The sequence below is a fragment of the Mytilus californianus genome, unplaced genomic scaffold (assembly GCF_021869535.1).
Source record: "Mytilus californianus isolate M0D057914Y unplaced genomic scaffold, xbMytCali1.0.p SCAF_1, whole genome shotgun sequence".
Taxonomy (NCBI): Eukaryota; Metazoa; Mollusca; class Bivalvia; order Mytilida; family Mytilidae; genus Mytilus; species Mytilus californianus.
Window position 1 is genome coordinate 92,531,819 of NW_026262581.1, and position 12,644 is coordinate 92,544,462.

The following is a 12,644-nucleotide window of genomic DNA, read 5'->3' on the forward strand; positions in this document are numbered from 1 at the left end:
CTATTTAAATACAGTTCGATATATTACTTGCTTTGGTTCATCGAAGTTATGGACATAGTAAAATCACAGATTTATTTTTCAATAAGATTATTTTGAACAGTTTAAGAAATTCGTCATCATCACAATTGTTGGGTATAATTTATAATAATGTGAACATGGTTCTAAAAGTACCTGATGTCAATTTTCCTGTTCCGACATGCATGTAATATATATGCCACTGGACGTACACTAATGATCCCCAAAAAGCCTATTTGAAGAAATAAAGAAACTTCACTGCGGATAGACTGATAGTAGTTGTATTAACGTCTGGTCAGCTAGAGGGTTGATTAATTTATTTAGTTAACTTGTGGTGGTAATAAACCATTCCCAATATTGCACTTATGCATAAATATCAAATGAGAGTAATATAAGAGAAAATATAAATACGAAAAGTCGCATATCTGGTACAAAAAGTCTCACCATGAACTATAGGATTTTACGTACGATTGTCATCGAAATAACGGACAGTCATTTAAATACATGCATGTACGCTGTGATAAAAAGGGGTGTCGCAGTTGCAAAGTATTCATCATAAATCTATTTCAAGTTTATACTTTCCTGTTATTTTTATAAGTTAACGCAGAGACATGTATACATCTCTAGCTAACGACAATCAACTATATAAATATCTGAATCTGATGTGATTTACCGTTCATGTCTTTCTTTTTCTCCTTTTTTGTTACTTTTGGCAGGAATATATACATATAAGATAGGTAAACGGACAGAAAGTCACAGGAGAAAAAGTCACAGGACATAAAGTCACAAATTTGATAGGACAAAAAGTCACAAATAGTTTGTTGACAATTGTTTGAATATATAAGAGAAAGATCTTGAAATATTTTCTTTTTATTACATATATTCATTTTTAAGTTTAGGAAATTGTTCATAAGCCTTGATAAATGAAAATTTATTAAATTTTATTGTGCAAAGGATATATTTGTTGGCACCATGAAGCCATAAGGATCAAGTCTCTTTGACATTTTGTTTTCATAGCAATTATTTGATCATTATTAATATTTATTGCATAAATTTTAATTACAAAGTTGCTTTATAAATAATAGTTTAAGGAAAAACCAAAATATTTCTTTTTAAATTAGTTTTTTCTTGTTCAAAGAAAAATAATCTCAAAACTGAATTGTGACTTTTTGTCCGTGACTTTTTGTCCTGTGACTTTCTGTCCTACATTCGTAAGATATACTGTTCCTGGGGAGGGGGAGGGGGGTTGGAGTTCATGTCTATCGAAAGTTACAAAATAAGAACGGTGTATTTATGAATTTACAAGAAGAATTCTGTTCTTGGGCGTAGTTTTCTTCTTTTTATTAGTTCAGTGATTTAAATTGAGAAAAAAAAAATCTAGTCAGAATTTAAATTTAATCGTTCCGGCAATCCCTCACCTAAGACGCCTCTAAAATAATGAATGGTCATGCTTCACAATCATCAGAATTTTCGTTGCATTGGTATATTCTGTATCAGTAGTGATTAACCTTGACATTTCCGGGTATAACAGAGGTACTTGTATATTACCTGTATGTGGTTAGGTGATCTTAGGTGACGTCCCATGAGGTCTTACGTATACAGGTTCACATTTATAATGGTTTCTGATATAACAATTAGGTTTTATGACATTCACACTTCTGCATGTTCTGTATACCAAATTCTTATCTTTTTTTCAGACCGAATGAGGATGTGAATATTTTTCAGGAAAAATATTGAGTATCAAATTAATTTCGGGATTTTTTTCTTTCTTGGTATTTAATCACAGAAATTTAAAGAATATACTGCTTGTCCGTTTTAGGAGTTTTCTTGTAAGTTTAAACAGACGTATATATGTCTCTGGTTTAGAGTGGGTTTATGAATGAATGATAAGTCTTGCAAAGGTACAAGATATAAAGCACATTGAAAATTTATTCCGCCGGTCTTTCTCCATTCAAAAAAGGAAAGTTGACGTTAGATTGATTCTGTTAATTTTTTAAAACATCGTTGGTCAAATAGCTAAAGAATTTATACGTTGTGAGATTTAGAATATTTTAATCAGGGAATTCCCGATTAGGTAAATGTAGATCGCTTTGGACGGACCAAACTATATTAATGTAACTGATAATTTTCTCTGCACATTTAAATAAATATTCAAGATAACCGATGATAATTTGAAATAGTACAGTTTTGATTTATACGCTCGTTTTCGTGAGCCATTTTTATCTATAAAATTATTTAATTGAAAGTAATTCAGAATTTCGATGTTACAACAAAATGATCACTTATTTATTAAAAAAATTGAGCTAACGCAAACTATTAAAAAATATAAAACGGCGATTCAGTTATTTTGCCACCATATTCCTCCCCAAATAATAAAAAAAAATATCCTGTCTCAAACCCGCACTTCTGTTTTATCCTTTTTCCCCCCATGTTTTTCATACTTACAACGGTGAACCCTTGAGGCCAAACAAAACTCTTGTGAAGATCAAAAGATTAAAATTACATAATGCTAATCTTTTAATAACCGTGAATTTAACCACGCCTTTACCAGGTGGTGTCAGTATAATACACATGCATTGTATTTACACAGTACTAGACTGAAGCAAGGATTTGTATAGTAAGACAAATCCTCGACTGAAGTAATAGGTGAGAATACAAACATGCATTTTTATTACACTATCAGTTGTATATGTTTGTTCAACATATCCGTCGGAAACAAAATCATAAAAACATTCTATTGTATGATTTACTTTTATTACTATAATCATATCAGAAATCCTTAAAATATAAAAGGTGTATTTTAATTTTAAAAGTTGCACGGCTGATCACTTTTCTTTCTGAATTATTAGTTGGTTAATAGCTACGCCAAAAGTCGTCGATGCGCTTTAAATCGCGTTATAAGATGATTAACGAACAAGACTTAAAATGAGATTAATCCACTCCCGGCATGCAAAAAGACTTAAACTACGTCACAGAAGTCAGGAAGTTCGAATAAATAAAATTAATAATTCCCAATTTTCTTCTTTATTAGTGTTCATATCCAGATAAAACTTGGTGAATATGTTTTTTATTGTATTATGAACATAATAAGATGATAAGTAAAAAATCGCGAATTTTCCCTTTAAATCACAATTTTTCGGGGTTTTTTTTGGGGTTGCGGAAACTGTAGTAGATAGAGAGAAACTCTAAATTTCTAAAAAAGGATCAGCAGGGCAAGATTTACAAATGAGTCAAACGGCCAAAATCAACTGTCGACACCTTAATATAGATATTGTCCTTGAATAACGATTTTTACCCATTTTTTGGTGTTATTTTACAGAATCTAGAACATAGAGAGAAACATAAAGCAAAAAAATATCTACAAATAAATCAAATAACCGAAATCATGTTGACTGTACTAAGTTTGAAATTTTGTCCTTTGAGAATTTTTATCCATTGTTTTGGTGGATTTTTTTGTACAGAAAACTTAATAGCAAAGAGAAACACTAAAAAGCAAACACACATGATAAGCAAAATAAGATCAACAAAAAAGTAAAAATTACTAAAACGTCCAGTTGACTCCTTATAGGAATTAATTAATTTTTTCTAACTAATTTCAGTATTTTTACCTAATATCTTGAAATCGATAAAAAGAATATGATGAGCAACATACGTTTTACAAATATGGCCAAATGGATGAAATCGCCAATCGGTTCATTTTCTTTTTATCTGAAAACTATAATGGTATATAGACAGAATCTCGGTCTAGCAAAAATTATCGCTTAGACAAGATGGCTCGCATAGTGTCCATTCAACACAAATATTCTTATTGCAGTGATGCATTTCAATGCAAAATACCAGGTGAGCAATACAAGCTCATTGGAGTCTCTAGCTTCCTCGAAATGGTCAACGTCGAAGGCACACAGCTAAAATTGAGAGCGAAGCTAATCTAAAAAACAAATTAAATTGTTATGTCTTAGTCCGTCTCCACGTACAATAGCATAAAAACATTTGATTTATCCTCCCTCTACACAAGTACTCTTCATTTCAAACTTAAAGACACATTGAAAGAATGAATAATAACAAAAGGCTAAGATCGATACAAATATCTTATTTTCGGGTGGGATAAATCATGCGTTGATAATAAAAACTATCTGATACTAACAAAATATTCTCTGAAACTGAATAAGTTTGATTTTTTTTATTTACAGCATATGGGATACCTTTGGAGGACGTGTTTTTCAACAGACAGTCTGTATTGTAATGGGATTCAAATATGTCCCTTTATCATAATGAACCAGACTTCATAAGGAGGATGAAAGGGCTATCACTGTCCTTCAACTTCAGGTTCTGTTAAAAATTCCTCTTCACTTGATAATTCAAAGCGTGGTAACTATGTGGCTGATGTCTATTGCATTCAACTCGAAATGGATAATAGATACAGATGTTTGCTTCATATCATGATATACATCAAGAGTTTGGCACTGCATCATACACATTCTTTACGCCAGTAAGATTGTAGATTTTCAATGAATTCTAAAAATAAACTTTGTTATAATGAAAATTAAGCTCTAAATGGCTAAACTTACTAAGAAATAAGATAGGAGCAAGATGAGTTGTGAGATATTCGTCAATGATATAGCAACCAAACGACACAGAAGTAAGATGAGTTGTGGTGTACATCAATGATACAGCAACCAAACGACACAGGAGTAAGATAAGTTGTGGTGTATACACCAATGATACAGCAACCAAACGACACAGGAGTAAGATGAGTTGTGGTGTAAACATCAATGAAACAGCAAACAAACGACACAGGAGTAAGATGAGTTGTGGTGTATACATCAATGATACAGCAACCAAACGACACAGGAGTAAGATGAGTTGTGGTGTATACATCAATGATACAACAACCAAACGACACAGGAGTAAGATGAGTTGTGGTGTATACATCAATGATACAACAACCAAACGACACAGGAGTAAGATGAGTTGTGGTGTATACATCAATGATACAACAACCAAACGACACGGGAGTAAGATGAGTTGTGGTGTATACATCAACGAAACAGCAACAAAACGACACGGGAGTAAGATGAGTTGTGGTGTATACATCAATGATACAACAACCAAACGACACAGGAGAAAGATGAGTTGTGGTGTATGCATCAATGATACAGCAACCAAACGACACAGGAGTAAGATGAGTTGTGGTGTATGCATCAATGAAACAGCAACAAAACGACACAGGAGTAATATGGGTTGTGGTGTATACATCAATGATACAACAACCAAACGACACAGGAGTAAGATGAGTTGTGGTGTTTACATCAATGAAACAGCAACAAAACGACACAGGAGTAAGATGAGTTGTGGTGTATACATCAATGATACAACAACCAAACGACACGGGAGTAAGATGAGTTGTGGTGTATACATCAATGATACAACAACCAAACGACACGGGAGTAAGATGAGTTGTGGTGTATACACCAACGAAACAGCAACAAAACGACACAGGAGTAAGATTAGTTGTGGTGTATACATCAACGATACAACAACCAAACGACTCAGGAGAAAGATGAGTTGTGGTGTATACATCAATGATACAGCAACCAAACGACACAGGAGTAAGATGAGTTGTGGTGTATACATCAATGATACAACAACCAAACGACACAGGAGTAAGATGAGTTGTGGTGTATGCATCAATGATACAGCAACCAAACGACACAGGAGAAAGATGAGTTGTGGTGTATACATCAATGATTCAGCAACCAAACGACACAGGAATAAGATGAGTTGTGGTGTATACATCAATGATACAGCAACAAAACGACACAAACAAACAAAAAAATATCTAGCGGGCAACACAGTCTTTATTTAAATATACATTTGATCATGAAGCGTGGAAATTTTTAAAACCCACAAAAATAAGAAAACAACCATTGTTTATACATTTATATACTAGAATTTAGTTTTATTAAATATTATTTCAGCTGAAATGTCTATGAAACATTTACCATTGGACGTTAACAAAAAACAAGCCTGCTTCAAATTGTCTCCTTTGATTTGTACATATTTTAGGCGAGTACAAAATCGTTACAAAACAATAAACTACGTTATAAGTTGACTTATTAGGAACTGCATTCCATCTTATGAAGCGATTCATAAATAATATTTGTGTATTGACTTGACATAATATACGGTTGAGGCTTAGAAACTGGGGAAATACGAAGCTTTGTCGATCATTTTGTCCCGTGTTGTGCCGGGCTAGCTTTCAGTTATCTAATATTGAGATTATTGATACACAGTAATAGCCCTGATAATTACCGGTAGTGACCACTGTCGCAAAAGAATGACCTCGTATTGTTATGACCGACTCCATTTGAGACAAAAAGATGGTTTTCTGCACCATTGTATCAGGTATAAATACTGGTATATGGTGCAATCTATCAGGTAACAACATTATAAATACTAGTATATGGTGCCATCTATCAGATAGCAACATTATAAATACTAGTATATGGTGCAATGTATCAGATAACAAAATTATAAATACTAGTATATGGTGCAATCTATCAGATAACGAAATTATGAATACTATAGTATGTGGTGAAATCTAGTTTAGAATCTAAACTTAAGAATATTGTTTATCAGTATGGTCCCCAAACAATCAAAATCTTAAAACTAAAATAAAAAAAGAAAAGTAAAGAGAAGGCATAGGGCTGCATGGTAGATCACCAACAAATAACATTACATTAACCGAGGAGAAATGATGTATGAAATTACACACAATCTTGAAGCAATAGACCAATACCTTAATCTTGTCCCTTAGTCAACCAAAAAACAAGGTACACCAGTAATCACCAGTTTCAAACACTAAGCACTAGAACAGACTACAGCAAATACAGATATTACCAATTTACAGTTGTTTTGTAGAATTCTTTACACAAAACATCCCCAATCTCTTTATTTATCAGTTTAAATCACTGTTCCAAATCCAGTATATTCGGGAGTAGACCTTTAGATCAGTTTACAAATATGCAAATGCGTTATATAGTTTTGGTACTTTTTTAATTTTTGCTGTAATACTCTACCGTATAGAAATAAAATTTCTTAACTTACATTAATATAGTCATATATTTAAATAAACAATTTGCAAAACTTGAAGTTGTTAGAAAAAATTAAGGATTTTCTACCGCCATGAATAGATTACATTCTGTTTGTGCCTGTCCCAAGTCAGGAGCCTGTAATTCAGTGGTTGTCGTGTGTTGCTGTATATCATATTTGTTTTGTACATTAATCAGGCAGTAAGTTTTCTCGTTTGAATTGTTTTACATTTGTCATTTCGGGGCCTTTTATAGCTTACTATGATGTATGAATTTTGCTCATTGTTGAAGGCCGTATGGTGACCTATAGATGTTAACTTTTACGTCATTTTGGTCGGAGAGTTGTCTCATTGGCAATCATACCACATATTCTAATTTTTATACCTTAGGTGTATTTGGCAAAACGTTTCGGATTTTTCGGTCCTCATCCTTTTTTATTCGAGCGTCACTGATGAGTCTTTTATAGACGAAACGTGCGTCTGGCATACAAAATTATAAGCCTAGTACCTTTAATAAGTTTTATTACAACGCCATGCATTATTGTGTCATTGACGTCGTCATGGCTACTTTCAATGACACTGAATGTTCTTAGCATTTTGTCTTCTGTCGAGAAAGAACTGTAACGTAGGTTAGATTTTAGTAAAACGTGTTGAATTACGCCATATTCTTTAACAACAGCTGCTGTGACAATCTAGGTAAGCTGAAAAGTCGATTATCTGCGAAAATAGTGATACAGTTAGTGTATTATTCGCCCGTCCGTCTATCCGGCCTTTGTCAAAATTTTCGTAATCGGTTATTATGCTTGAAAGACTATACAATGTGTACAAGTTAATATATGATATACCTAACACAAAAGTGATTACAAGCTTAAGTAGCAAATACACCATAATTGTATCATCATGGCTTAAAACATTTCATTTATATTATTAGCGATCATTTAGTGTGCCGATTGTTTTTGAAAATGATATATACCATATCATTCTTTTCTGAAATGATCTTAGCAGTTTTCATTTTTTTAAGCAAATTGAAAACAATTTAAGCACAGATCTTTCATTGTAGCCTACTTTTTATTCACAACTAAAATAATAATTTTTGACATCTCTAAAAGATAATTAACTATGCTGGGCTTTTTTTGTTATTTGCTTTTGTGCTTTGTATCGATCTGATGAGTTCTTTTCATAAGTTTGACTATCCGTTTGGTTTCTTCTGTCTCTCTTTTTCAACTGATTTTTACATTTTGTTCTTATGTTGAGCTGTTACACAACAAAAAGGGGCATGAAATGTCGCATGTTCCCCAAAAATCTGGTTCAAAGTAGAATTTCAATCCCCTTGATACCTTTTCTTAAACTATTGAAATTAATCTATCACATGACCAATAAAAATTGGGTGCCTTGAGTTTCGCCTCATTTTTTCGTAAAATGGAATCAAAAAAATCGTGAGACAAAAAGGTGGAAAAAAAACATTACCGAATAAAATAAATTTTGGATCAATGTCTGGTATGGATATGAAAATACGGACTGTCATACAGAAAACATTAATAAAAAAAAACATAATACATACATTACACAATATTCATATTCATATAAACCCAATGTGAAGGCTATACTAATCTTCAGCTATCCAAAAATGAATTTTATTGCACACTACCATTTATATTTGAAAAATCTACCGTGGCCAAAAAGCGAAACCACACATCTAACTGTGGATTGCTACCTTATTGTTCTTTGGGATATTTTTTTTGCATTTGCGGACTAAATGGTACTCTATGGTCCGAAAATGCAAAAAAAAAATCAAAAGGACCATAAGAGCTACGGTTCCGCAGCTATTTCTGTGTATGCCTGTCCTAAGGCAGGAAGGGGCCTGTGTTTCAGTGGATGTCGTTTATTGATGAATATCATATTTGTTTCTCGTTTATTGTTTTGTACATAAATCCGGGTCGTCGGTTTTCTCGTCTGTTTTTTTTTTTTTTCATCATGCCTTTTTTAGCTCGCAATGCTCATTGTTCAAGGCCGTACTGTGATCTAGACTATAGTTTCTAACAACTACGTCATTGGGTGTCTGTTATATAATTGTCTCATTGGCAATCATACCACATCTTCTTATTTTTATAACAAATGATCGCTTTAAAAAGTCTATCGTTTCTTTTGTCATGTAGTTCAGTTTTAAAAAAAATAATAAAAGAATTATAATACCAAAATCTCAATCAAATCTTCATACTGACAATGAGAGTTTTTGTTTCTCCATTCAAAAAATGGATTAGAAATATTGTGAAATATCAGCTAGCTTGGATTCCCATTTGGATATAATCAAGGAGGATATAACCTCCTTGATAGGAATTTTATTAGTCAAATTAATAGTCTAGACTGTAAAGACTCGAAGTCCTTTTGGAAATCAATAAACAGTCTTACAAATAACAATCCATAGGCATCCAGCCCCATATCAAAGTAGGAATGGATTGAACATTACAAATCTTTGTTAAACTCAGATTTAGAACTTAAATTTTCTAGTGAATTTGAAAACACAAAAACACCCATTGTTTTCTGGATTACCCATTTACTTGTAATGAAGTTAAAAAAGGTATCAATAAACTGAAAAAAAGTCTGGTGATCCTGACTTGATACTGAATGAGTTTATTAAATATATTGCCTCTTCTATGGTTCTTGTTATTGTAAAACTATTTAATAAAATATTAAAAATTGGGAAATTTCCAAAAATATGGAATCTTTCGTATAGTTCTTCAATTTTTAAAAATCAGGTAATCTTAACTATTGTAATAACTATAGAGGTATATGTGTTTCAAGTTGCAAAGGTGAAGTATTTACCCTTCTGCTGCAAAAGAGATTGACCATATTCATAGAGTCAAAAGATTTACTCAGTGTCAATCAGTGTTGTTTTAGAGAAGGATATAGAACAAGTGACCTCATATTCATTCTTAAAACTTTAATAAATAAATATTTGAATAAATGTAAGACAAATCTTTACAATGTAAAGTTTACATCTGCTTTGTGGACTTCAAAAAGGCATTCGATATTGCTGTAAGGAAGGCATTACTGCATAAATTGCTCAAAAAGGGAATAGGAAGCAAATTTTATGACTTTTAAAATAAAACATATGTATAGTAATACATTATATTGCTTTATTAATTAACTACACTGTTATTGGACTTAATATGATGAAAACTGCCTATGCAATATAAAGGTGTCAACTCGGCCAATACAGAATAACTCGGCCAATATAGATTTTTTTTCTGTATTGGCCGAGTTCTGATATGGCCAATACAGGATTTCGGAACGTCTCTAGTTTTTAGATCGAAAGTCACGATAAACACAAACTGAAAGTAAACAGTTGTTTGGAGGACGCAGTTTTCATTTACTCACCATAAACATGCTGAAACGTTCAGTATGGCATATCTTTCAGGCTTAAGACGGTCACATTCATTTAAAAAGCATTTTGAAAGCAGACGATGGAATTATTTCAGGTTTGGGAAACGAGTAGATTATCACAAAGTTCATTTCTTGTCGACCTCTGGTACAAATCGATTTACTGTTTACTTTCGCTTCTCATGTTTTGTAAACTGTCATTTATTTTATTCCCGAACCAGGCATATGCATTCTGGAAGGGTGACCTGTAATTGTGCAAATCTTCGTTCTTTGGTCAGTTGGCTTATGGATAGTTGTATCATTTTCAACTCCTACATTATTTTTTCAGTTTGTTTCTGCATAACACATGCAATGGCCGTACCTTTCCAATTACTATTTATGTGTTGTGTCTAAATTTAAATTGTAACACTTTATAGTGACTGGAAAGGGTAGAAAAATTCATCAGATGAGAAAATGCTGAAGACACCTAGAAACGACACCAGATCATTAGATAGAGCATCTTATAAAAAGAAACTGAGATTTGGATAGTTCCACTTCAAGGTAAAAATGTTTATCTCTTGTGAAATGAAATAAAAAAAATATTGTAACACTGTAGTTAATTAATAAAGATACTATTACGTGAGTATTTCTGTATTGGCCTTGTTATTGGTCCTCGGCCAGCTGTATTGGCCTTCGGCTTCGCCTCAGGCCAATACAGCAAGCCTCGGACCAATAACAAGGCCAATACAGAAATACTCACGTAATAATATCATAGTAAAACAGATGATTTCATAAGTGAATCGTTCCAGGCTGATTTAGGGGTCAAACAGGGGGGTAGCCTTAGCCCTACCCTATTCAATATGTTTGTTGATGACATAGGTTTCCTATTTTAACCCCATTTTAACTGATCCATTTAATCTGAATCAAATAAATCTTAATCATCTTCTTTAAGCAGATGATTTGGTATTAATTTCAGAGACATTAACTGCCTTGCAGGATTGTGTGGATGCCTTACAGTCCTTCTGTGTTGATTGGGGTCTTAGCGTGAACACCAAAAAAACTAAGATTATGATTTTATCTAAAAGCAAAAATAGATCTCTAATAGACAGAAATTGTTTGTTTTTTTTTGGTCCACAACCATTAGAATCAGCTACAAAATACAAGTACATAGGTATTGTCTTCAACAATATTAAAGGATAAACTAAATATAGCAGCTGAAAATCTTGCTGATAAAGCACGCAAGGCATATTTTGCCTTACAATCAAAATTATCATATTCTGATTGTTTTGCAGTGAAAAATGGATGAGACTTTTCAACTCGTTAATTTCACCTATAATGACTTGTGGATCTGAAATTTGGATCTCAGATTTTAATATAAACCTAGGCACTGCTAAGGGAAGCCGTTTTACTATTTATTCTAACTTCAAGATATCTCATATAATATATAAGATATCTCAGATATCTTATATATTATATGAGATATCTTATATAATTTATAAATATATTTATGTACGGCAGGCGTATGAATTTTCGAGTATAGGAAGCGGGCTAATTGTAATAACAATAGAGTAAGAAGTTCCGTTAGTATTTAAAGTCGTGCGTGCACGAGAAAAGTTATCGACAAGGGCGGAGACCATCTAACCAGTAATACGTAATTGTGTATAGTAAGATTAATCTTCAGTATAACAGTTCGTGCATTATATATGTAGTGTTCATATTTTAATAATGCGCTTCTCTTTTGTAGATTGTATGTTATTTGAAATAACTGATGTCATTTGTGGTGAATACTAATGAGGACATTTGTCTTGTTGTGTTTTATGTGTATAATAAATTTCGAAGATGGTCACCGCACATGACAGTCTCTATAATGTTTGATACAGAAATAATTTCATTGCAAATATTTGAGACATACGTTTTATTTTTTCGTGGTTGGTATTAGGGTGTCATCAGAAAATTAGAAGCCAAGTGTACATAAATGATTTATTTTCGATTGAACAGAGTGAATTAAGAAAATAAGATATCTTATATAATTTATAAGATATCTCATATAATTTTTTTTATAAGATATCACATATAATTTTTTTTATTAGATATCTTTTAAACTTTATAAGATAAATCATATACTTTATAAGATAAATTATATTCTTTATAAGATATCTTATATACTTTAAAAGATATC